This window comes from Vicugna pacos, unplaced genomic scaffold (assembly GCF_048564905.1).
Source record: "Vicugna pacos unplaced genomic scaffold, VicPac4 scaffold_19, whole genome shotgun sequence".
In the NCBI taxonomy this organism is placed as follows: Eukaryota; Metazoa; Chordata; class Mammalia; order Artiodactyla; family Camelidae; genus Vicugna; species Vicugna pacos.
In genome coordinates this window covers 72,405,108-72,430,440 of record NW_027328740.1, presented here as the reverse complement: position 1 = coordinate 72,430,440, position 25,333 = coordinate 72,405,108, and the positions used below count along the sequence as shown (strand labels likewise).

General features: G+C 42.0%; 1 protein-coding gene across 6 annotated transcripts in view; it reads right to left on the bottom strand.

Annotated features, from left to right (window-relative positions):
• The window catches only part of LOC140693523 (uncharacterized), a 127,851-nt gene extending 108,733 nt beyond the window's left edge, over nt 1–19,118 (bottom strand). For 3 of the 6 annotated variants that reach the window (XR_012069288.1, XR_012069281.1, XR_012069287.1), the window contains exon 1: nt 99–360. The gene's annotated coding sequence lies outside the window, so the exon portion shown is untranslated. Of the gene's footprint in view, nt 1–98; nt 361–851; nt 1,127–18,954 lie in introns of those variants that run through there. The other 3 variants (XR_012069285.1, XR_012069284.1, XM_072957343.1) reach the window with 2 other exon arrangements.
• Nucleotides 19,119–25,333: the final 6,215 nt, after the last annotated feature.

The window sequence follows — 25,333 nt, the reverse complement described above, 5'->3', positions numbered from 1 at the left end:
GCATCATATTTATAAAAGGTTAATTAACTCAGTTAATTAACTCCCTGTTGAAACATTCTAGTAAAGAGCATGAACTGCAGTATGTAAAAGAACCACACCTGCAGTGACTAGCTCAGCTGTCTTGACGGCAGTGCAGTCAGCCCCCACCATCCCGTGGCCCTGAGCTCCTGATGCTGGTAAGAGAGCGCGCTGCTGCCTCAGATGGAAAGAAAAGGTGAAAGCATTTTCTGAAATCTACAGCACTGACAAAACATAACTGATAAATCCCAGGCTCCTTTGAGGCTGTCATTTTCCGTTTCTGGCCAACACCCGTCAATGAGCAGAACCACCCCATTCCCGAGTCATGGGACTCACGTGGGCAGAAGTTTTGGAGAAATTTCCAGGTATAGAATGTAAACCAACTATACATAAAACTCTGAAAAAGAAAAGATGCAATAATCTGATTTTGGAAGACACTAAAATATTCTCCTAAGCCTTAGTACTTGGAAAGGCTGGGCTTCTACTAAGCCACTTATTTATTTCACAGCCAATGAGCATCTCCCACAAACCCTGTTTCCCTGTGTCTGCTGGGAGCTTCAGGCACATTGATGTTGTCTATCTTATAAGTCACAAGGCAGAGGCGTGTGTCTCACGCTGGCAACTCTCACACAGGCTCAACTCCTAGCCTCACTGTATGAACTTGGCCCCATTTTCTCACCTGTTTATTTGGTACCTGTTCTTCTGTAAGCTGCCTGAAATGCTTATTGAAACAAGTCAGAAGAATGAGTGGGTAGAGAAATGGACAGATGGACAGGTGAGAGATGGGCAGAAAAACAGAGAGTCTCCAAGAGAAGGGGAGCAATCAAAATTACCTATGCAAAACCCTCTTCTAGTCAGGGAAGGAAACCACCACGGAGAAGTGTGAAGAGGCAGGTTGCTTAGGACTGTTTCCTGGATTCCATGAAAAGTCACACCAAGAGATGAGAGGGTAGAACTATAAATAATAAAAGAAAAAATCATGCATGTTTGAAAGATATATCTACATTATGTACTTTCTAAAGAATAGAGTCAAATTAGCAAGGCCCAATAACACAATCCTTGGGTATATACAGAAGTGAGAATCCCATCTCCAATCTGCAAGGCATCCCTTTGGAGCACTGAGAGTCTACACGGTGCAGTCATAAAGCCATCACCGCAAAAGCGATGCTATCCTGCACTTACGAGGAAAGAGCAGCTGTGCTCGGTCTGCCTACACGTGTCTTTTACACCCCTCAGCACCTCTACGGGGGAGGGACGCCTAGCGAGCCCCATCTCTGCAGGACAGAAAACAAGTCCAAGAGAGGCTAAGCCGACCTACCAATTCTCCATCTCACAGGACTTGTCACTCCAGACCAGGACTCGAACTCGGACCCACGTTTGTAACCACAGTACTACCGTATTTTATGTGCTTTTTGTGTGTATAATACATTTGTTTCTGGCATGAAAGGGTATTTAATAAATGATCGGTTGTCTTGTCTATGTCATTAGTTCACAATCTTTATATTTTTGAATTGTACTCTTCCCCTGGAGAAAGGAACGGAAAGAGCGGGGGTCAGAATGAGGTGGGGCTCCATTCTTTATCTGTTGCCTCATCTCATCCAAGTCCCCAAACAGGGAGAAAGAGCAAATGTTCTCTTCATCATTTAAAGAGAGGGCTCCAGTGACGGTGACTTACTCAACCCCAAAACCAAGTCTGGGGGAAGGGCACATGCAGCAACGAGAGCAGTATCACCTGTAGGAAGGCAAAAAGAGCTCAGGGGATGGCTCAATGGGTCAGCCTGATTTCATTTCAATCGATAATACAATAGCACACTCTAAAAAAACTAGAATGCAATGGATTTCCTCTTTCTTGACATCTAGCAAGTTTCCACATCTCACATGTAACATTATCACGAACTAGTGAAAGGAAGAGTCCACAGACAAGGAAAATCAATGCCACAGGCAGGCTGAAACACAGGCTGGAGGAAAGGAAGGGAAAGGGCATAGTAAAGAAGAGGGGAAATTCTGGGAAAAAGACATCATCACAAGGACTCTCAAGCATCATCCAGCAATCATATAATCATTCTTTCAAGAGAGAGTTACTTAGGTCCTATTTTGTGCAACATTGTACAGTGGGCGAAGCAAGAGCACAGCGTCCATGGTGGCAGCAAGCTGCGGAGCTCCAATACACTTCTGATCCCGGTACCTTGCACACTTGTCCTCAGTATAAAGGCAAAATATATAGTAAAATAATCCAATGTAAACTCTATGCAATGCTGAAAAAAATTAAAGAATACCTAAATACCTGGACAGACACACCACGCACATTCCTGAATCAAATGACAGCATTCTTGGGATGGCAGTGCTCCCCAGAGCGATCCATATATTCAACGTGGACTCGATCACAATCCCAGTGGGTTCCTCTGCAGAAACTGACTATCTGCTGCTACAATTCATATGGGAATTCGAGGATCTCAGTAACCAAACCGTACTTGAAATAGAAGAACAGTTTGAGAGGACTTGTAATTCTCAATTTCAAACCTTACAACTGTATCTCCAGGTGAGATTAGAGGCCATTTTTAAGTTATAATTGTGTTTATCCTTATTTTCTAAATTCTGTACAACGAATATACCTGTTAGAATAAGAAATTTAAAAAGTAAGGTATCTTTTAAAACATGCAAACCTATTCATTCATTGGGAAAAAAATATTTTGACTATAAAGAAGTAAACAAATATCTAGTGAAAAAGGACTATTTAAAAACAAGAGTGCATTTACATTTTTTGTAAATTGGAAACTGGAAAGCACAAACACATCAAGTTTCTAGGGAGAGTGTTGCAACATATTAATTGTTATTTCCAAAATTCTAATTGAACAATGAAAACTCAAGAAAGAGAAAATCTTGATTGACAGCCAACTGCAAACACATGGAGAGCAAAGGCCTAGAAATCACAGTTCCTTTAACTCTGCTACTAACTCAATAGGAGAGGAAATTCCTCAGTGAGGGGACAGTGGAATCCCATGCATAAGACAGGATACACAGTACAAACTGCACTAGAATTGGGGGTGATTTCCATAGAAGAATTCTAAAGTTACAACATTGATGAAAAACTATAAAAACACTGACAGACAGATTAAAACACACAGTCATATATATTATATAAAAACATATGAAGTCTGCCCCCATGTTGCATAGAAATACAAACATATTTGTTCATTTATGGGCACTGATTACTTTATCCCAGGTAGAATATTTCAACTAAAATAGATAATCAATAATACACTCCTCTTGTCAAAACTAGTTGATAAGTTACTCTGCTATGTATGCATAATGTGTCTAAGATAGATTTAAAATTAGTGAAAAAGATTTTTGTATGGTTTCTTGAACCCTTCTCAAAACACCAAGCTTAATTTTAAAATAAATCTGAGCAGTATTTCTATATGATCTTTTCCCTTGTGAAATGAACAACACAGTCTGTTGTCAAAATTCTTTCCTTACAATGATTCACGAGCACCGTATACTCACAAAACTGCTGGACAGCAAGGCACTATCCAGACACTGTGACAAATCAAATGAAACACAAGGAAGACAGTGACCCTATTCTGCAGGGCTTATAATCTGTTCCAACACCGGGTTTTTATTTGATTTGTTTGATTGGTTAGAAAAATAAAATCACTCAAGTACATTCTTCTTTGAGCATTATGTAAATCATGACTCTCTTTTTAGTGTCATGAGCAGGAAAGACTTGAGTATGAATTGATTAGATCAACTAGGCACAATCATCGCTGGAGCCTGTGTAATAAATAAGTACATGAGATCTAAAATAAACCTACACAGATCTCTGCAAGGAAAATGAAGAGGTGAGTTCCCCAATGAGAAAACAAACAATCAAGAAATCAAAAAAGGAAAACTTTTTCATTAATGATTCCAGGCAGTAGTGGAGCATGGTGGTGAAGATCACAAATGCTGGGGACAAACATGAGGGTCTGAAATCCCACAGCACTGGGTAGCTGTGACACTGATATTTCAGTGAAATTTTCTGCACCTCAGTCTCCTATCCATAGACTGGGGACAGCCACAGCACCCATCTCCTAGAACAGTCTTAAGAATTAAGTTATTTTTTATATAAAAGTTTAAATAAAATACCTCAGATTTTAAATATTACCCCAAAAGCTCAAGGAACAAAGAAAACAGTGATAAATTGGAGTTCATCAAATGTTAAAAATTTGCTTCAAAGGACACCATCCAGAAGGTGAAAAAACATCAGAGAGGAGAAAATTTTTTCAAATTATTTATCTGATTAAGTATTTGTATCTTCAAATAAAAGAAAAAACTCCTACAACTCAACAAGAAAAAGAGAACTCAATTAAAATGTGTATAAAGTATCTGAAAATGTATTTTTCAAAGAAAATATACAAATGGCCAATAAGCACAATCAAACGATGTTCAATATCATTAGCTGTAAAAGAAATCAAGTCAAAACCACTAGGAGAAACCGCTTCACACTTACTACAATAGGTTATAATAAAAAAAATGTGTAACAAGCACTAATGAAGACACAGAGGAAGCGGAGCGCGCAGCCCTTGCTTTTGAGGATGTAACACAGGGTGGCCACTTTAGAAAACAGCCTGGCAGGCCCTCAGAGAGTTGAACATTTGGTTTATGAATGACCCAGCATTTCTGCTCTCTGGTCACACAAGTAAGAGAACTGAAAACAAATGTCCACATAAAAATTCCTACAGGACTATTCACGGCGCCATTACTCTTCACAAACAAAAAGCAGACACAACACAAACGACTATCACCTGATGAATGGGTAAACAGTAGGGCCCAGATATACAGTAGAATATAATTCAGCAATAGCAAAGCATAGAGTACTGACCCAGGCCACAACCTGGAAATACATTGAAAAAGTTACTCAGTGTGAAAGAAGTCAGTCACAATAGACAGTTCCATTTACATGAAATAACTTGTTTTACGTGAAATGTCCAGCACAGGCAAATCCATAGAGAGAGAACAATGGCTGCCTGGGGCTGGGGGAGGATGAGGAAGATGGGAATGACTGCTTGTGCATACAGGGCTTCCTGTTGGGGGATGAAAATATTCTAAGATTGACTGCGATGCACAATTCTGGGCTTTGAGTAAAAACCGCTGCACATTTTAATGGGTGAATTGTATTAAAACTGTTAAGGACAAAAGCACCTAGGGCCAGAACCTTCAAATAGTAAATGCAAATTGCTAACTTTTATTACAGGAAGAAGAAACTGCCCTCAGCATGAAAGCAGGAGATCGGCAAATATGGGTTAACAGAATTGGACAAGAGCATTTCACTTGAAAGAGTTGCTGAGTGTACACGAAATATTCAGAAATAGGAAAATCAGCTTGACATCACGAAGAAGCATTCTGCTTCAAATGCAGATCAAGGATTCGGCAAGCCCAGCTGCTAGAAATAACCAGAGAAGAAACCTGGTTCTTACAACAAGCACCAGAGCCAACAAGGAAATGGTGGTGAGGAAAGCAGGCAGCCAAAAATCTGGAACAGTTTGCTACAAATAATTTCTCCACTGAAAATTCAAAAATAAAATGAAAGTGATGCAATGCTGAGCTGGCCTCACGTTAAAGGGCTTCCTCTGCTGCTCGACAGTTCTGTAACCCCGAATGAGAGACTCAGGAGAATCAGCATGGCTCCTGGCAGTCCCCAAGTGACTGCCCTCCAGCACGTTTACCACCATCACATCTGCCAGGGTTGTATTGCAGAGAAGAGACCAACTTCTAAAAGGCACAGGAAATGTTTACCAGGGAAGAAAAGGCTGCTGTCAGTCCTGGGACAGAGGCAGTGTGAGCAGAGGCCAGAAGGCTGCAGGTGAACTGGAGCAGACCTGGGGCAGGAAGGGACCACGGAAGAGCAGATCTCAATTTTCTACTCTCTCTCCCTAGAGGTAGGAGAGATAAAGCCTGCATCCTTCTCACCTGGAACTGTGGGTTCTGGCTGGCAGAAGTCTTACGTACAGGGAATGAATACTCAAGACTCTGTGGAAAAAGTCACGAAAGAGAGAGGGCGTAGGGACCCAACTCCACGAGCCTCTCAAATGATCCCATATTTATTGTGTATAATCAAAGGAAAACGTCATTAACAGTTGTGTGATAGTAAGCAGGAACTTGGGGAAAGAAGGATGAGACAGAGATTGTAGAATCCACCATGAGTACAAAGGCTTAGTGTATCTTTAGGTAAGTCATGGGGTGAGGGGAATAAGATACATTCTTTAGACATGTGAATTACAAAGCAGACCACCAGACCAGCTAGGTCCTTGCTTGGGGGATAATAGAGTATCTAACTGCACACAAGCCCAGCCTTTATAGCTGTGGGCCTGGGTCATTGCTTTGCGATGAGCAGAGTGCTATCTAAAACATCATCTACGCAAGCAAAGCATTATCTCTGCTTTTTAAGGCAAGGAGACAGGAGTGAGGATGCACAGGCACTTGCTTGCAAAGCAGTTACTAAGCATACGTTTTCTTCTTAAATTTGACAGGCGGCTGGGGTCTGTTACAATTTGTTAACCCAATCATGGGCTCCCACATGGAACCATTATGGAGGACACCCTAAGGTGACAAATCCTGGCTCTGGGTCTTTTCCTGCCAGCTTCAGACACTCTAGCAGAGTCTAGGCACATTCCTGAATAATGATCATACAGAACCACCCACACTGTTAACTCCTGGTGCTTGAAACTTAATTTTAGCTCTACACAACTTAACGTAGAAAAGTTTCAGAAATAAAAGATATTATATTTACTTTATATCTCATCATAGGACTGATTTTTCTGATTGCTCTAAGCTGCTTCTTCTTGGTAAAGCACCTAATTCTGCAGGTGAATTCAGTACTTTCTTTGGGCATAACTAGCCAGTTTGGGCTCGCTAACTTCTATTGGTCAAATACCGATACACTTAATTGATTTCATTGTTCATCAATTTCAGCTGGGAGCAGAGGGAGTGTCACTCTGTTCCTCAGCCCACCCTCAACCCTTATCATCAGCAACTCAGGCCTCCGGAAACCAAAAAAAGCTTTTGTTTCCCTTCTACAGTTTCAACAAACCCAACAGGATACATAAGCCTGGAGAAAGAATTCAACACAAATGTTAAAACAAAAATCAATAAACCTGAAGCAACTCCATCTCCGAATCATGATACACAATGACATGAGATTAAGTGTGTCAGGCCCAAAGCATGGGTGAGCCTGACCACCTGATTTCTATTCTTCAAAGGAAGGAAAGTTTTCCTATTTTTTATTATCACTCTGTCATTGTTTCTGATTAAGCCAAAAACTAGTTTATGAAATAATTAAGCATTGAAATAACAGATTTTTGTTGTATCAATTACAGAAGGCATTCAGAGGTGTTAGGAAAAACCACCTCTGTAAAAAATGCAAAATTTCTTCCACTGTGAAGAACACGTATACAAAATGCAACAGAGAATTCAAGCTCTTGTGGAGAGGAGCAAAAGCCACAGAATCAAAGCAAAGTCATTACTATGAGTCAACTCAAAATTCACTGGACAATCATGTTCAATGCATTCAATGAAATTTAAAGGCATACTGCAAACCATACACTTAATGATCTGCAGGCTAGAGGAAGAATTTCTCTCTTTAACAGACAAGAGTAATCAATAGGGTGCCCCACCAAACAAGGACCAAAGAACAATCAGGTTTTTAACAGTTCTGATATATCAGCATTTTCTAAAGATCAAAATCCAGAAATTTTAAACATTGATTCACACCACAATGAAACAAGCACTTAAAAAAAAAGAAAAGAAAATAAGCACATAGAACATGTACATAGATCAATGAGAATTTCTTGAGACGCTGGAAGAAACAGGCTATAGTCTTTTACTTGAGAAATAAAACTACTTTTAAAGATAAATGCTAAAACACATTTCATCATTCATGTTGCCTTGAAAAATCTGAGGCACTTGTATCTGATTAGAAAAGCAATTCTGAGGAATAGTGTGTTACAATTCAGAGCCAGTTTGCTTTAGAAGAAAAGAGAAAAGAAAAGCTACCGTTTCTCATATACTGCACAAAGTGTGAAGTGTCTCCCTGCCTCTTTCTCCTCCCGTTTTCTAAGCTCATGCTTCCCAACCCTTCTGAAACAAGTATGAGAACCTCTTATTCCCGCCAATATGCCAAATGACAAAAGAAAATCAATTTATTTGTGTAAGTATATGCTTAAACCTTGAACTGGAAGAGAAAGATATCAGAAGTCTATATGGAACTTATTTCTACATTCCTGAAATCACACACACAAACGTTCACACAGACACAGACACAGACACATACCCCCTGGATTACTGGGAAATTCACAAGCTTAGGATTTCCATCTTCTAGAAGATAACTTTGTAGTTAGTTTAAAATACAAAACTGTCAGCTTTGGAAAGCCTTGATCACCTGCTAAACCATCCAAATATCAAAGAGACCCAATTAGCCTTCTCGGTAGAATGTAATTTCCCATGATGGCAAAACATACCCTAAAAAGTCCTGGATCTAAGTCTCGTGTTTATCACTAGCTATGATCGTTTTTAAGCACATTAACAGATTCAGAAACGTATGTCTCAACAGCATTTATTCTTATTGAAATAGTATACGTGTTCATTTGCCTATACAGAGACCAGGTCCCATGATGGAGTTTAAGAGCTATTTTGTGTATTGCAATATTTATTTTTAAGTGCAGAAAAGGAGGGTGGGTATTACTCAGTTGTAGAGCACCTGCATAGCATGCACAATGTCCTGGCTTCAGTCCCCAGTACCTCAAAAAAAATAAATAAAATAAGGGCATATTTAAAAATGAGTAAAGTTATAAAAAAATGCAGACTAAAAACCACTGCAATCTAGGAGACACAATTACAATTAAAAAAAACAAGAGTTTCTATCAATTATTGGCTATTTGCCAATCGCAGAGACAACCAGAAATCACACCTGATAACCATCACGTGTGATTCTCAGCAACCCTACTAAGTAGACACGGATGGGAAACCAGGCTCTGCAGATGAGGAGACGGAGCTCAGAGGAGCCGGGGACGCTGACCGTCCTGCTTCCCGTGACACCACATCAGCCCAGGGCAAGCGCTGACGGAGCTGCAATGAGGGGACACCCAGCTGCATGGAACCTTGGGGCACTGGGGAGTCCCAGAAAACACTAAAAACTGTTCAGTGAAAAACCAGCTCAAATATAATACACTGTGCCACATTCTTTAAACAGGGAACATGAGTGAGACCTTTTTGATGCCTCCGTGTCCTTTCTGCCATCGTCAGTTACTTGCCCTCACAGCGTGACCAGTGATGAACTGGACCCCATATGAAGCGCACTCAGATGGCAGAGCATTTGAAGCTGTTTTATGAAGTTTGTAAGACTCTGTCTGTGCCTCACACAGGCGGTCATCCATCACTTCTCACCGGTGTGGATGTACCACCTGAAATCACTCCTTTCTGCTTTTTAAAATCCCTTCATCTACTCCAGACTTTTCAATAGCAAAGAAGCAGCTAAACCACAGACAGTGGACAGCTTTTCACCAAATTTCTTGAACAGCCCATCGGACTACCTGGAAGCCCTTTACTTTTATTAAACCCACTTCCAGGTACTTCATCATTTTCGGATTGGTGGACTTGGCCTCTGACTGAGCTACTCAGAGAGCTCCCAGCCTCACATCCGTGAGAGGACCCTGCTGTTGGGAGAAATCAGTGAGAAAGGCGTACATCCCCCAGTCATGTCTGCATGGCTAGAAGTGCCACAACGTGCTAAAAATTTATACCATCATAACCCCTGGGCTCCCATGGACTGGTTTCACATTAACCAAACTCATGAGACACTGATGCAAGAAAACCAGAAATTTAACTTATTAATGTAACAGAAGATGTGAAACTATGAACCAGACTGCAATATCAGAGTTCAACCATGAGTATATGTTCTCCTCCACGGCCCAAACACGGGCAGGCAGTCACATGGCAAGTGTGGACAGAAGCAGAGCAGGAAGGATTTCTAGATGAATTCAATGGACTAAATTTCTGTTATACCAACAGATCTGCTGCCTGGAAAACAATTAATTCTAATCACGGTGCACTCTTCGTGGACAGTTGCCGAGACACGACTGTGAGCACCTGTGTAACTCTCCTTTCCCTGTCCTTTCTGGGCTAATTGATGCACAGACGTACAGAAATCGAGGGATGCAGATACATCTAAACACCCAAAGCCCATTCTGGGAGCCACAATACCATACAGCCAGGGTTAAAATACTTGCTCTGCCACTTACTAGTTCTGTGACCTTGGTCAACTTACCCTCTGTGTGCCTCAATTTCCACACTGTGAAACTGGGATAACAATCAAACCTTCCTTACTCGCTTGTTGAGAAGATTGAAGGATTCATTTCTGTAAAATGCTCAGAAAAGAATGTAGCACATTTTGGGTGCTCAACAAATGTCAAATTAATATTACAGTGGTTTACAAGTCTCCTTCCTAATCATCTTCTGTGTTTCCTGGCTAGACTAATACCCAAAGGAAATTCTTATTTCTCCTTTTATAAACTCATGGGATGAACCCTTCTGTTCCATCCCACCACCTGTTTAAACTGATGGAAGGGATACCTCCTCCCCACTCCTCTGGGCCATGCAGAGTGCTACTCCCTTCACAGCCCTGACCCCTGGCCCACAGCTAGCCCTCCTCACATTAACAGATTGAGTTGTGATTCCGGGGAGACAAACAGGGCATGTGAAACCCTTCCTTTCCCTCCAGTGTTGACTACCCTAGGGAAGCACCCTGGATGCTCAGCTCCATTGCAGAACAGCCCTGTGCATGATGGGGCTCATTCTCTCAAGGGAAGGCTTGCTGTGGCCCAGAGATACCTGGGACAGGGTGAGTCTCTACTTCTGGGACACAGTATCATGACACTCATTTATCCACAGCCCTGAAGTTCATGGAGAACGTGGCTTCATCAGTAACAAAGAAGACATTTATCGCCTGCCTACTCTTTTGTGTCATCTCTCAGTTGGCTGCTGGAGACAACATGTGTATAAGTATTGGTTCCCCTTAGGCCCCAACATATATGAAGTAACAAAAATTTCTGTGGCTTAACGTTGGTCCAGGGCGACTGTGTAACAGTTCTGACTCTGCTGATGCTAAATTATGGGTGTAGGAATTATGGAACGTCCTCAAATATCTTTCATCATAAAATCAGCTTTTCTTATTTTCTTGTTTCTTTGTAATTACCAAAGACTATAAAATGATGGCTGCACACAAAACAGCAGCTAAAGTTTATGAGCTCTCTTGACATACCCACTGTGGTAAACATGTTACATAATTACTAATTCTCACAATTCTACAAAGCAGATATGAGTGTCCCCTTCTCACAGACGAGGGGAAAACTCAGAACGAGCTGACTCAGGATCACATGGTTCAGTGTCAGCACGTGCAGGCAAACCCAAGTCAAGAAACTACACCCCATCATATATGTACCAAATCAACTCCCACCAATTAACACACAGCGGCGGGGTCAATACTCAGGGAACTCAACACACCTTTCAGCTTTATGGTGCTCCAGAGGCAGCTTCTAGCTGTTTTATAATATCCCGGCTCACTGGTTTCTAACACTAGAAGAAAAGCCCGATTTTGCCATTGTTTGCACAGCAAGTCTGAAATGTTCACAGCGAGATAAAAGAATAAAACTATGATATAAGCAGAAAAAATTTTCCAGGTAGAAAGACATAATGGACGTTGTGCTATTCTGAAGCATTAAGCAAAGGAATCAAAATAAAATCACATTGTTTAAGCCTTATTTTACAAACAGAAAAATTAAGACTGTAAAAAGTTGCAACAGCGCCACCTATGGCTAAAAAGACCTTCCAGGTTGCCGGGAAACATGCAACACAAAAATTGACTGTAAGATGAGAAACGAGAATCAGATAACTAGAAGCTTATGTAGCATATACTGCACTTTGCTTCGGGGGGATGGAGGGGTATTCAGTATTTAATCTGATATTGCTAATACTCCTAAATATAAACAAAAGACATAGGCTCATGGAAGCTCATCTTAGAAGAGGAAAGAATCCAGTCCAGCCACTTCATTTTACACGAGGGGAGACTGAGACCTGAGATCTGTCCTCCTGGCAATCAGCAGCAAAGCTCTCCTAGGTCTCATGTCTTGCACTGTAGTAAAAACCAACAGAACTGTACTACGCCTATATTCATAAAAGTCACGTCTGTATTTTTCCAACAGTAGGTAATCTAAGTATCTTGCAAAATACTTCTCAAAGAGCCAGGAAATCATAGAAGGGTATTGAAATACAAAAACATTTATTTACATATTAAAACAGCATGAGCTTTATTCTCTCTATTAAAAAAGTGACATGTCAAATCAAAATTTTGAAATTTTAAAACCTGAAAAGAGTGCAGAAAAAAATCAAAATTTTCTTTAGTCACAAAAGAGAGAAGCTTATTCCCTGATAATAATCAATGTGGATTTTTCTAAACTTAATGGTTCTGGTCAGAATCCCGAGAAATTAAATGTCTGATGGATGGTTACACGGCAACATGAATTCTGAGCTTACATTCTGTGTAAATAATCTTCAAGGTCGTCTGCTTAAGGCAATTTAAGTAGTCCCTGTCTCACTAGAATGACACAGATTTCATTAAAGCTTCATACTGCACTTAAAAAAAACAATCCTAGTTACTTTAAGCCATATTAATGTATATCATATATACACAGATTGAATATGCATCAGAAATAAGCTACCCTTTTTAGTATTCAGAGTTGATACTTCTAAACTATCAGTCACTGTGAAAGCACATTTTTATTAAGCACCTCTACGGTGCTTTGTATACAAGGCGTCCAGCTCTCACAGTCAGACAAGGTAAACCATATTACTCAAATTTCACAAATGACGAAATATACTTAAGCCATGTAAACAACTAAGATATTCATCATCAGGAAAGAAAAGAGTAAGGATTTTACTTACAATACTCACTGACAAAGTTTTCTTTCATACTAAGACTACATAAAACAAATTCAGTGTTTGGAAATTTTTCAGTAAATAAGCACCACTAGAAAAAACAAGTAACATCATTAGCAACAGTTGGACTTTCAAAGACCACTTCTCTCTTGCACAATAGTTATTTTAAATGTTTTGTTTTTAGTTCTCACAAAGCACTAAATTAAAAAACTATTTCCTTTACAGTCATTACCTGAGAATAAAACATTTGTGAAAATGTACAATTTTAATTTATGCCACTCTGCCTCTCATTCTCACTGGTGTCTCTCCTTTGAAGACCTCATCAGGCTGAGATAGCTAAAATCGGTCATTTATGGGCTCACAGGAGTTCGGGAAAACACTCAACGGGAAGCTGATTAGAGGAGCAATTGAGAATTCATCCTGTGCAGCCTGGATTCCAGCATCGAGCTAGCCACCGCCAGCTGCGTGTCATTTGGGGCAAGCTGACCCATCTCTCAATCCCTCAGCTACAAAAAAGGAGACACTGATACCTACAATCAAACACTTGCTATGAAGTAAAATATGAGCAAAGCATTTTAGCCTCAGTTAGGCGTCCACTCACAGCGAGTTTGGTCATTATGATGATGAGGATGGCTGTTAACAAATTAAGCTCGACCAAACAGGAGAAATCACCTTAAAGGAGAAACATTTTAAGTCCATGAGTAGAGTATTTCCTTTTGGGTGGACTGTAGAATATTCTATAGATTTTTTTTTAATAAACCAAATTTTGTCCATTAATTGTAGATTTACAGGTTCATGGACAAGTCTCCAGAAAAATAATTAGAGGCCTCTAACCTCTGAAAATTAAGATGTAAATTTAAAAAAAAATCAGGGAAGAGATTATACCTCATTTGGGAGAGTATGTGCTTAGCATGCATGAGGCCCTCAATTCAGTCCCCAGTAACTCCATCTAAAAACTTTGTTTTTTAAGAAATAGAGAATTAAAGCAAAAGGATGGAGGAATACGGAAATTTTTAGAGACTCATCTCAGATTTAAGATAGGGAAGAAACCATCCAATTCTCAGAAGAAATCTTGAGGACTATGTAAACTGGATCTGAGATGTCTAGTCTTTTAACATTATTCATGAAATCATATTACCAAGTCTTAAAACTACCTGATAACCCACAGTGGTGATACTGATCATAACAGCTACCATCACGTATCGAGCTCCGGCTAGGACTGCTCTGTTCTGACATCTCTACCCCTAAGGCCTCACCAGGCGGAGAGCACTAAATTCGGTCATTTATGAGCATCTCGTGTAAGTCCTCCATTTGTGCTTCTCACTCTCCCCTCACCAGCTCCTCTGAGGGAAGCACTGTTATCATCTTCCCCACCCGCAGATAAGGCCACTGAGGCACAGACACTAAACCCGTTCCAGGCCACATTGGAATTAAAGGACGTCTGTATTTCTGCTGTTTTGCTTTTGACAAAGGAATCTGAGATATCAATTCAAAGCAGACTGTTAAATAATCAAGTCTGTCAGGTCTTCACCTCAAAGAGCAGATACTATAAATTCCTGATGTAGGATGAGGCTGCCGTCACAAACTGACTCAGCTTGAAATTAATATCCAAGATGAAGCAGCGGATACACGTAAATATTCACGATTGTCAAGTCTGCCCACGGGTCTGGGCCCTTCACTGCCTGAAAGGGGGTGAAATCCCCACCTGTGTCTGGGAGGGAAGCGCGGCTCTTCCCGGGCTCACCCAGGCTTCATAGGCTATTTACCCCCACAGACTAGCCTCAACGGTTAAAAGCTCTCAAGATTTTTACACCAGGCAAAACTGAAAGACATTTCTGTAGATGGAGCACTTTCTCAGGCTTAAATTTTTTTGCCTACACTCAGCCAGAGGGAGAAAAGAAACAGGACTCTACAAAGTCCTGACCCTCACCACTCACAGGAGTAGAATGACCACAGCAGAAGATGGCCCTTCACATTGCAGGATGTGAACAAAATAAAGATGCCCCAACAACAGGCACTCCCAGACACAGCGCTCAGCAGTCTTCTGCACAATCACAGTTGTGCAGCCCTCAACACCTTCTATTTCCAGAACACTTCATCAGCCCAAAAGAATCCCCCTATCACTAGCATTCACTCCGTAATCCCCCTCCACCCAGCCCCTTCCAACCATCACCTGCTCTCTGCCTCTGCATGTGCCTTTTCTGGGCTTTTCAGATCACTGAAATCAACAATATCTGGCCGTTTGTGTCTGCTTCCTTTCAATTAACATGCTGTTAGCAAGGCTTGTATATTTTGAAGTGGCATCAGCATCTCTTTATTTTTTATTTTTTTTGGAAACGTTAAAGATTATTAGAAGGTGGTAAGTACTATCAAAAAGAGTAGAGTGGAGCATAAGTGATTGTGTTTCAAAGGGAAAAGTGTGGGTTGAACAGTCAGGGTGGACTTCCCAAAACAGGTGGCATTTTTCATTTTCCTCTTTTTTTTTTCTTTTTTATTCACTCTTACGTGTGAATAATGTTCCACTACATGGAGATACTACATTCTGTTCATCCATTCAGCAGCTATGTATGGACGAGGTCCAGAAGAATGAGTGTAAGGGGTGACTAGCATGGATGGCATTTAAGCAAAGGGCAAAATGTGTTTTCAAAAAAAAGCCAACAAACAGAGGCGCAAGGAAATTCAGTGCGTTTCTGAGCAAAGTGCTTGCTTGCTTCGGCAGGACTACCGTGCAGGGCTGGGGCGGATATTGGCAGGAATCACGGTGAGGGAGTCACCTGAGAAGACATCCCACTGCAAGCAGCTCAGCCAATCCTCCTCCCTCATCCTGTATTGTTAGAGCAATGTTTCTAGGTTACTCTTATTTCAATTAATAGCATTTAACTGCACGTCTGATCATCACCATCAGACCACATTACCTCCAAGTCACAGAAAATCATTCACTGACCGGAGCAGCACCAGGACATAATGGTGATGGATTAGGGAGTCCTGCAGCATTCCAGCCTGCAGGCACAAACCCCACATGTGCCCTGGTGATGTCCAGAAAATAAAATGCATGGAAATATCTCACTGCTGGAACACGACATCTGCCCTCAAATTGCCCGAAAATCATGCTGGCAAAGCACTACTCAACCTTCTCAGTACAAAAAAAAAAAAAAAGCTAAGAAGGCAAATTTAGGCTCTTCCATTGAAAACCAGCAGCCACCACTGCCAGTATTTGAGCTGGACTGCTCCTGACTTTGAAAACCACTGCGCAGTTACTTTTCAAACGTGAAACTCATATATATATACCACGTAGATGATATTGCAGTAGGATTTTTCTTTTCAAAATTTCCAGTTGCAAAATTAGCACAAGAAAGTTTATGTTTAGGCTTTAAAAAAAGTCAATTATCCTCCATTTTCTTAATTTTGAACTGATTATTATTTTATAAATGGAGCTATGGTGCGTATTTAAAACCTTTTGATTTCTGAAAACAAGACGTTTATGACCTCACTATTTCAGAGCAAACTTTAACGATTCTTTGAGAGGTGGGGCCTGGGGTGCTCACTAACAGCTCTTTAAATACTGACAAGGATGTGCTATTAAGTAATACAAAGGCTCTAAGTCCACATTAGCTCAGAAAGCAAAGAAACCACACCAAAGACTTCCTTAAATATTTTATATATTCCTATTCTTTTGAATATTAAAGCTCTTAAAACATATGATTTTTTTTGAAAAAGACAACAGCTGTAATAATTTTCCTCTCACCAAGAAAGCAATCTTTATCAGGAATAAAAACCCCTATGGAAATCGAAATGACAGGACGTTTCTAGCTAAGTGAACACCCAGATCTGAACACAAACCTAAATCCTATCAGATCTCACTCGAATCCTATCAGTTCAGTGGGCGCTCCATACGAGGGACTACACGAGGCCTGGAGTTCTCCCAAATACAGATCTCTATTATCACGTGTGCAAACCACACACAGGCCCACCAGAAGAAAAACGCCCACACATAAGATGGAACTACTGAAACAGAAAAGAGCCAACCAGCATATATTGCTAGCAAAAACGGTGCTGCTAGAAATAGACTCATGGACATAGAAAGCAAACTGTTGTTAGCAGGCAGGAAAGGGAGGATTAACAGATACACATTAATAAATATAAAATAAATGACAAGGACCTACTATATAGCACAGGGTACTATTTTCAATTTCTTGTAATGAGTTGTACTAGAAACAATCTGAAAAACATTTATATACATATGCATAAGCTTATAACTGAATCTCTGCTGTACATCTGAAGCTAACATGGTAAATTTACAACACTTCAATAAAAAATAATTTTATATAATAAGTAAAAATAAAAGCAACGCCATAAAAAAGAAAGAAAAGTACACGGTAATCCCCTTAGCTGTAGGTGGTGGAGAACTCTGCAAGCACCAAGTCCACTCGAATACTCCAGCACTGGCGGTCTCTCATTCTAACCATCAGAGAATCACTTGGCTTCTACGAGGTTACTTTTCTCTTCAGTGAAAGGCTACAGTTCCATCTAATGATGTATTGAATCTCATCATTCACAAACCCAAGAATTAATGAGGATTTCCCATAGGCCTGGCTCTGGACAGATGAAAAGATAGGGTCCCAGATATATTCATGTGTAGAAGAAGTTTATGCCATAAAGACATTAATTCTTCCTGCTTTGATAGACAGATTCATTGCAATTCTGATTAGAATTCCTCCCAGATATTTCATGGAATGTAACAAGTTAATTTATGGTCAGGAACAGCCAAGAAACTTCTTTAGAACCACCACTGGGAAGGGGTGGATAGGTCATGCATTTCAACTGGTCTTTCTGATGTGATGAAAACGTTCTGGAATAATAATGGTTGCACAAATGTGAATATGCTAAAAGCTGCTGAATTGTAACATTCAAGTGGGTGGACTTCATGGTGTGTGAACAATATCACAATAAAGCTGTTATATGAAAAAATCCTTCTTGCCAATTATTTTTCCCTCTATACTACTAGTCTGTCCCACAATTTAAGTAAAACAAACAAACAAAAAAAACCAAAACAAACCAGATTTTGCCAGGAGCTCTTTAGGAGTGCAATGTCCCTGGGTCTCCAACGCCTCAGGTTGTGCTGTTCCTGTTAACACACAGTAGCTGGGCTGGACTAGTTACGTACTATAAGTATCTTTTTAAGATCGACGGTCTCACGTTTCACCCTGGGAGAGTGAATGATGGAGGATGAGACAGCCTCATGCCTTCAGCTCATTTTTAACTGAACCAAGCCCTGCTTTCACCACTGTAATCCCTCTCAGTATAAAAACATGTGACATCAACAAGCACCACCATCATAACACCTGAAAGTGTTCAAGGTACTTATCTGGGGCAGAAATCCTGATCAAGGAGACAGAAGCTCCCTCAGCACTGCCGCTCCCTTTTCCCGACTCCACCAGGAGAACCTGGGAGTTACAGCCGCGGGCTCTCAGCCTGGGGAGCAGCGCCCACGCCGCTAATCTGGACCTCAGGGATCGGGAAAGGGAGAGGAAGGCAGCCCCGGGGTCGCGGGGCAGGGAGAGCGGGGTGGGGGACGCGGGCTGCAGCCCCGCTCGGAGGCCAGCCCCAGCCCCAGCCCAAGCCGCCCGCCCCGTCCGGGTGTGCAGACCCCGCCCGCCCGGGACACAGCCCGCCCAGTGGTGGGGACGGGTCGGCGGCCTAGGAGAGGAAGCCCGGGAGGGGAGGACTCGCGGGCGGGAGAGGGGAAGCGGATGCCAGCCGCGGACTGAGGGGAGCCCGGCTGGGTCAAGAGGCGGCAGGGGCACACCTGGCCCTGGGCAGCTGTGGCCGGTGCGCCGGGGCAGGTGGCGCGGGCAGAGGGGTCTGGCCCAAGCAATCCAGCTGAACACACGCTGACTGGCGCCCTGGGGGGCTGTGACACGCCGACCGCCCTCCCGCAGCCGCCTCACCCCTTTCCCGATATCCCCTCACCTTGCACTTCCACAGCCAGAGGCCCCGGCCCCAGGCAGTAGCCAAAGGCCTACAGGGCGACAGAGCTGAGAAGCCATTGGGGCCGATCCCCAGCTCGGAGCTGGAGCTTCCAACCCGCGGTCCAGCTGGCAGCAACTGCGCATGCGCAGGAGGGCCAGCGATCCTCTCTGGGTCCTGAGAGAGAAGGGGAACCGAGGGAGGGAGAATAGGGGAGGAGGAGGGGAGGCGGGGAAAAGTGGAGGGAGACACATGGACAGGAGGAGCAGAGGGAAGGCAGTTATCTGGAATTGGGAGGGGAGTAACAGAGATGGGGAGAAAGCGTTTTACCTCTTGCGGCACCCCGAAGGAGGCAGCAGTCCTGCCTATACACCCTTCTCTTACCCGTCATTGCCCACAGCTCATATTTTACGTCCCTGGCCCAGCCCTCCAGCTAAGGTCTCTGCAGAAACCCTACGGGTATCATACCCGTTGCCCCCACAAGGAGCTAGGTTTACTGTTGCTCAGGGAACCAAGCACCCGCAGGTGTTGTTTCTCAGAACTACCTTGGGAAGAGTACATATTCCCCTTTTACACGCTGGGAAACAGGCAGGCACGATCTCTGCCTTAGCTCCACTGTCCCAAATGTTGGGCTGGCAGGGAGCGGGAGGTAAAATGTCAGAGCCCCAGAAGGAGCAGACTGCCTGAGTGTTGGTGTAGAGTCCCCATCCCTCCTGGGTAAACCACACCCCAACCTCGGGGAATAATCAAGGGCTCACCGTAGGCCCCTGTGTGTGGGAGAGCTGCCCTCAGTCCCAGTGTCCAACTTGCTAGGTAGGTAGAAGTGTTATTGAGTCCAAATTCATTCTCCTCAGTGCAGGACAGGCCAGTAAGTTGGGAGACCAAGTGTTGGGGCATGGAATAGCAAGTTTCTGTAGACCTAGATGGCAAACTAATGTCCTGGAAAACCATCTCCTCAAGTCAGAATTCAGGCTGCTTTCCTATGTGCTTGGTTTTTGCAAACTTCTTGGTGTAGGAATTCCTTCTTGTTAGAATCCTTTGTTCTTGCAGCTATCTCCCTGGGTCAGATCCCTGTAAACCTCCAACAAAACAAACGTTATTTTCTATTCTGCAACGTGTTATCTTTATATGATTGGAAAAGTGTTAAATACCCTTAAAGGTCAGAGCCTTCAGAATAGGCTCTCCTGTATATTTTAGGCTCTAGGCAACATTGTTTTACAAGCAAGAAGAAGCCTAGGAGACAGAGCACAGGGTTAAAGTCAAAGGAACAGATCTAATATGGAGTCAGATTTCTTCTTTTCTATTACTGTGGCAGAAGCCACTTGAGGATTTAAATCCCTTAAAGTTAAAAATAAGTAAAACTTTAAAGGAATTTACATACATTGGTGGGAACTTGCATAGCATATCTGGAAAAGCACACAAAGGATTGTAAACATTGGCATCTCCAGGGAGGCATGTAAGAACAGAGGATGAGGGAAAACTTCTTTCACTTGAGTATTTTTTGCTCTGTTTGAATTTTTTTAACCATATGCATATATTTCTTTTTCAGTTAAAATAAATGTGTAATGGAGCAAAGGAGTAACTAGTTCAGCAAATACAGCAGCCATAGACTCACTGAGTCATCATTTTCGATTTAAGCCAGGAAGCATTGATTGTCTCTCTCCTATGTGCCCAGTGCTGTTTTAAAACTCTTTTATATATTTTTTTAATAAAATAATAACATGCTATCCCTCACCCCTGCTCAGGGCTGGTGGGAAACCAACTGAGTTTTTATTGAGTTGTTTTCCAAGGAGTAGAGATGAGTTATAAACAGAACACAACTTCAGGGCAAAACAGGCGGACTGGTTTTCCAGCAGGCCAGATAGCGATGACGGGTTTTCAATAGAGGCGCACAGAGGCTGAGAGAGAAAGCCTCCAGGACCCTACAGAAAGCTGCCCACAGTGCCTTCTCCATGGCACTACTGAAATAGGAAAGAACAAATCTGACTCCATATTAGATCTGTTCCTTTGACTTTAAACATGTGCCCTGTTTCCTAGGCTTAGTCTTGCTGTTTCTGCACCTTTTGTGAAACAATGTTGCCTAGATCCTGAAATATACAGGAGACCCTATTCTCAAGGCTCTGACTTTGAAGGATATTATCACTTTTCCATTCGTATAAAGATAACAAGATACAGAATAGAAAATAACATTTGCTTGTTGGAGGTTTACACGGATCTGACCCAGGTGAAGAGCTGCAAGAACAAAGGATTCTAACAACAAAGAATTCATACACCAAGTTTGCAACAACCAAGCATTCCCGCTTCCCCTTTTTAATATAAGAAGAGCCTGAATTCTGACTTGGGATGATGGTTCTCCAGGACATTGGTCTACCATCTTCTCCGCTGGCTTTACAAATTAAAGCCGCTATTTCTTGCCCCAAATCCTTGTCTCCTGATGTGTTGGCCTATAATGCACGAGTAGAACAAGCGTGGACTCGGAAACACAAACATACATTGAAAGTACGCATTTGGTATATTAAATGACCTGCTTCCACTCGTATTCCTGAGGTTTTCTTCTCTTGACCACTCCTACTATATTTATGAAAAACCTGTCATGTGGACACATTTCCTTCTCTAGCCACTACCCTTCCATGTAAAAACTGATGCCAAGAAGGCAATGGAAGTTGCTAGAAGGTATTACCTGGCCAAAAAAGAGCAGAAGTGGGTTCTGGCTGATGTTCAGGAGCAGGCCGGGGCACCTGACAAGATGTCATAAGTACGGATAGACAGCTGGGCACCAAAGGAGAAGCTTCTAAACTTCCATGAGGGAATTGTTGGATAGGAAGGAACAGTCCCAGACTATAGCTCTGATCCCACCACGAGCTTCCTGGGCAAGGCTGGGCAAGTCATTTAAATTCTCTAGACCCGTGCTGTCCAACACGGGAGCCACCAGCCACATGCAGGATTATGATGTTATTCTGTAGCCAGACAGAATTATAAATAAACACTTTATTGCAAAGGGTCAGCAGGTATAATATTTAAAAACATTATTGGTTATCTTGCCCTAACAAGTTATTTTTGTATGTCTAGCTTTCTGTGGGTTGTAATGCCTGCAACTAATGTTTCCCTTACAGTGAGGTATTTTGAAATTATAAGTTACTGGACACAGTACACTCATATCACAGTTGAAAAAAAACTGATCTAAATAAGCAAGGTGATCTGACTTAGTAGTTATGAGCAGGGGCTCTGGGGCCAGCCTGCATAAGTATTAATTCTCACTCTCCCTCCAGGGAGTTCTGTGTGAATCTTGGACAAATTATTGTTGCTGTTGTTGTTGTTGTTGTCATTGTCATTGTTATTATTTGTGCCTCTTTTTCCTTACCTTTTAAATAGCGAGGAAAATGTAGACTCTATCCCCTACAGTGTTGGCAGGATTAAATGAGTAAACGTCTGTGCTGCCCACTTCCCTGGGTTTCAGCATTCTCCAGGCAATCAGTTCCAGACGCAGTGTCATTCTCCACTGTCTTCGTCAGCCTGGGATTCTGTAACAAATTACCGTGTGTCGGGTGGCTTAAACAACCAGCATATTCCTTATGGTTTGGAGGCTGAGGCTTTCAAGGTCAATGTATCTGGGAGAGGATTGCCAGCTCGAAGATGGCTGTCTTCCCACTATCTTCATGGCCCAGAGAGGAGAGAGAAGCAAGCACTTTGGGGCCCTGTATAAGAACACTAATACCATTCATGAGGGCAATACTCTCATGACCTCATTTTATCCTACTAATCACCTCCCAAAGGCCCCGCATCCTTATATCATCAACCTGGGAGATGAGGTTTCGACATATGGATTTTGAGGGGATGCATTCAGTCCACACATCGGCTAACTCTCCCAAACATGCAGTCATCAAACCTGTAGCTAATTTCAAAATAATGTTTATATCTCTCTGCCCATTTCCATTCCTACATCTACTAACACTGAAGCCCTGCTACATTTTATTTCTTATTTTCCTTGTAGAGGTTTAATTGATTCCTCTAACTCCAAGGATTCGCTCACTCCAGTCTGCTTGACAGCCCTGCCAGGTAGGACTTCCTTAAAACACCTTCCCACTTCACCTGGTTGTTTTTTAGGTGTAAATGTCAGAATTCTCTCCACACCCCATCCTAGACCTTTAATCCCTTACACTACCGCTCACTATGTTATTTTCCTATTACCACTGTAACAAATTCCATTAAGCTTACTAGCTTAAACCAGCACAGACTTATCAGCTTATGGCTGTGGATGTCAGAGATCCAACACAGTTCTCATTGGGATAAATTCAAGATACCAGCAGGGTTCCTTCCTTCTAGAGGGTCTAGAAGAGAATGTTTCCTTTTTTTTTTTCCAGTTTACAGAGGTCACCCACCTTCCTTAGCTTGTGCCCCTCAACTTCCTCCATTTTCATGGTCAGCAGCCTTTCTGAACATTGCTCCATCGCTACACCTCCCTCTGATTTTAAACTCAGCTGGGAAATATCCTCCAATTTAAGGACCCCTGTGATTACATTCAGCCCACCTGGACAATCCAGACTACTCACCCTATTGTCTCATCTCAGGATCCCCTTGTCCCATCCCACTCAGGCAGTATGTATGTGGCTGTGACATTCACCTTGTGTAACATTTCCTCATGAGCAATTTATGGTTCAAGGCACTTATAAGTGACTTTTTGTTTTTCTTCCTTATCCTTTCTACATTCAGTTTGTCTGGTGAGATTATATGAATCCTTTTTATTTGTGCCCCTGCACTAATCTATAATAATGTATCATGGGTTTAAAGGCTAACTAATAGACAATTTAGGAGACAGAAATCCTCTAAGATTTTTAATCCTAAAATATCTGTCATCCCTTTTGCCATGTACAGTAACATGTCACAGGTGGCTACCCTGTGGCCGGGGAGGGACATGATTCTGCCATCACACTCCCCTCATTCTTACCAATGTGCTGATCAACTAACCAAGGATCTATGCTCTCCAACTCACTCACTTCCTCCTCCTTTGCATTGACTATCCTGTTCCCACCGCTTCCTTCATTCACCACATCAGGATTTCATGACCACATTCTCCCCTAAATGAAATGGGTATCTTGCATCAAATGCCTGACAGCTGTTCTTATTGTACATGCACACACTGACCTACACATAATCCCGTCCATCTCTTTATTTTCCTAGAATCTTCCAGAAGAATCATTTCCATGATGATAATGATGATACTGATAATGATGACAGGGGCCTCTCAAGGATTCTGATAAAGAGGGAATCGATAAAGGGAGGGAATCATTGCAAAATTGCCCCAGAAACAGGCTTAAAGGTAAATAACTCTTATAGTGTTTAATGAAATTGACTAATATTTAACTATTTTTAAGACTTTATATCACTGAATTTAAAATTTTAACGGGAATTTTCATTCACCACTAACCAAGATTCAACTCTGGGACCAAAATCTAAGGATTTCTGTCTTCTAAAAAATTGTCCACTAGCCTTTTAAACACGTGATCCTTTTAAAAAGTTTAGTGCTGGGCTGAAAATAAGCAGGATTCATATAATCTCACGAGACACAGTGAATGTGGAAAGACTAAGAAATAAAAATAAAAAGCCATTCATAACGTCTTGAACTTTACGTTGCTCACAGGGGAAAATGTTTGCCAATGTGTGTGTCACATCAACATGACGACTGAGTGGGATGGGGAAGCTGATCTTCCTCATCAGTCATTTATGCTGATTTGTTAGATGCCAAAACAGTTTCCTCATTGAAATTGCTTCTAACAAGTATGGAAGAATTTAGGTTCTACCAAAAGCAGGCTGAACATTTTCCCCTGCTTTCAGGTCTCTGGACTGAATGTCCCCACAAGAAGGACATGATTATGTTTCATAGGGAAGTCTTCCTGAGAAGCAACAGGCTTTTCTAGGGCAGAACTGCAGGGCCCCCCATGGAGGGCTGGAGGAGGTCTAGAGGGGACACTGGAAAAATAGCAGGAGTGAATTCAGATACTGCTGCTCAGGTCGCCAAAGACAGCATTGCTATCTCTAAGGATATGACATTCTCCCAAATTTTCCATGAGTGAAGGAGCCTGTGAACACTAAGCAGGTTGTTAAGACACAGCAGCACATAATTTGCGTGACAACACAATTAGAGTATGATTTGATATTTGCAAAATAACTAGCCCATTGTTCTTTGAAACTGCAGCAGTAGCAATAGAAATAAAAAAGACTGAGCCGTCTTGGAGACAACAATCAATAAACAATTCTAAATCTGCAGAATTCCTTGACAATATTCAAGCAATGAGCTAGATGTGTGCTGCAGATACCTCTTACTGCAGGGCTCACTCCTGCAAAGCATAGAACTAGTTTCTCAGCACACAGAGGGAAGCAAGTC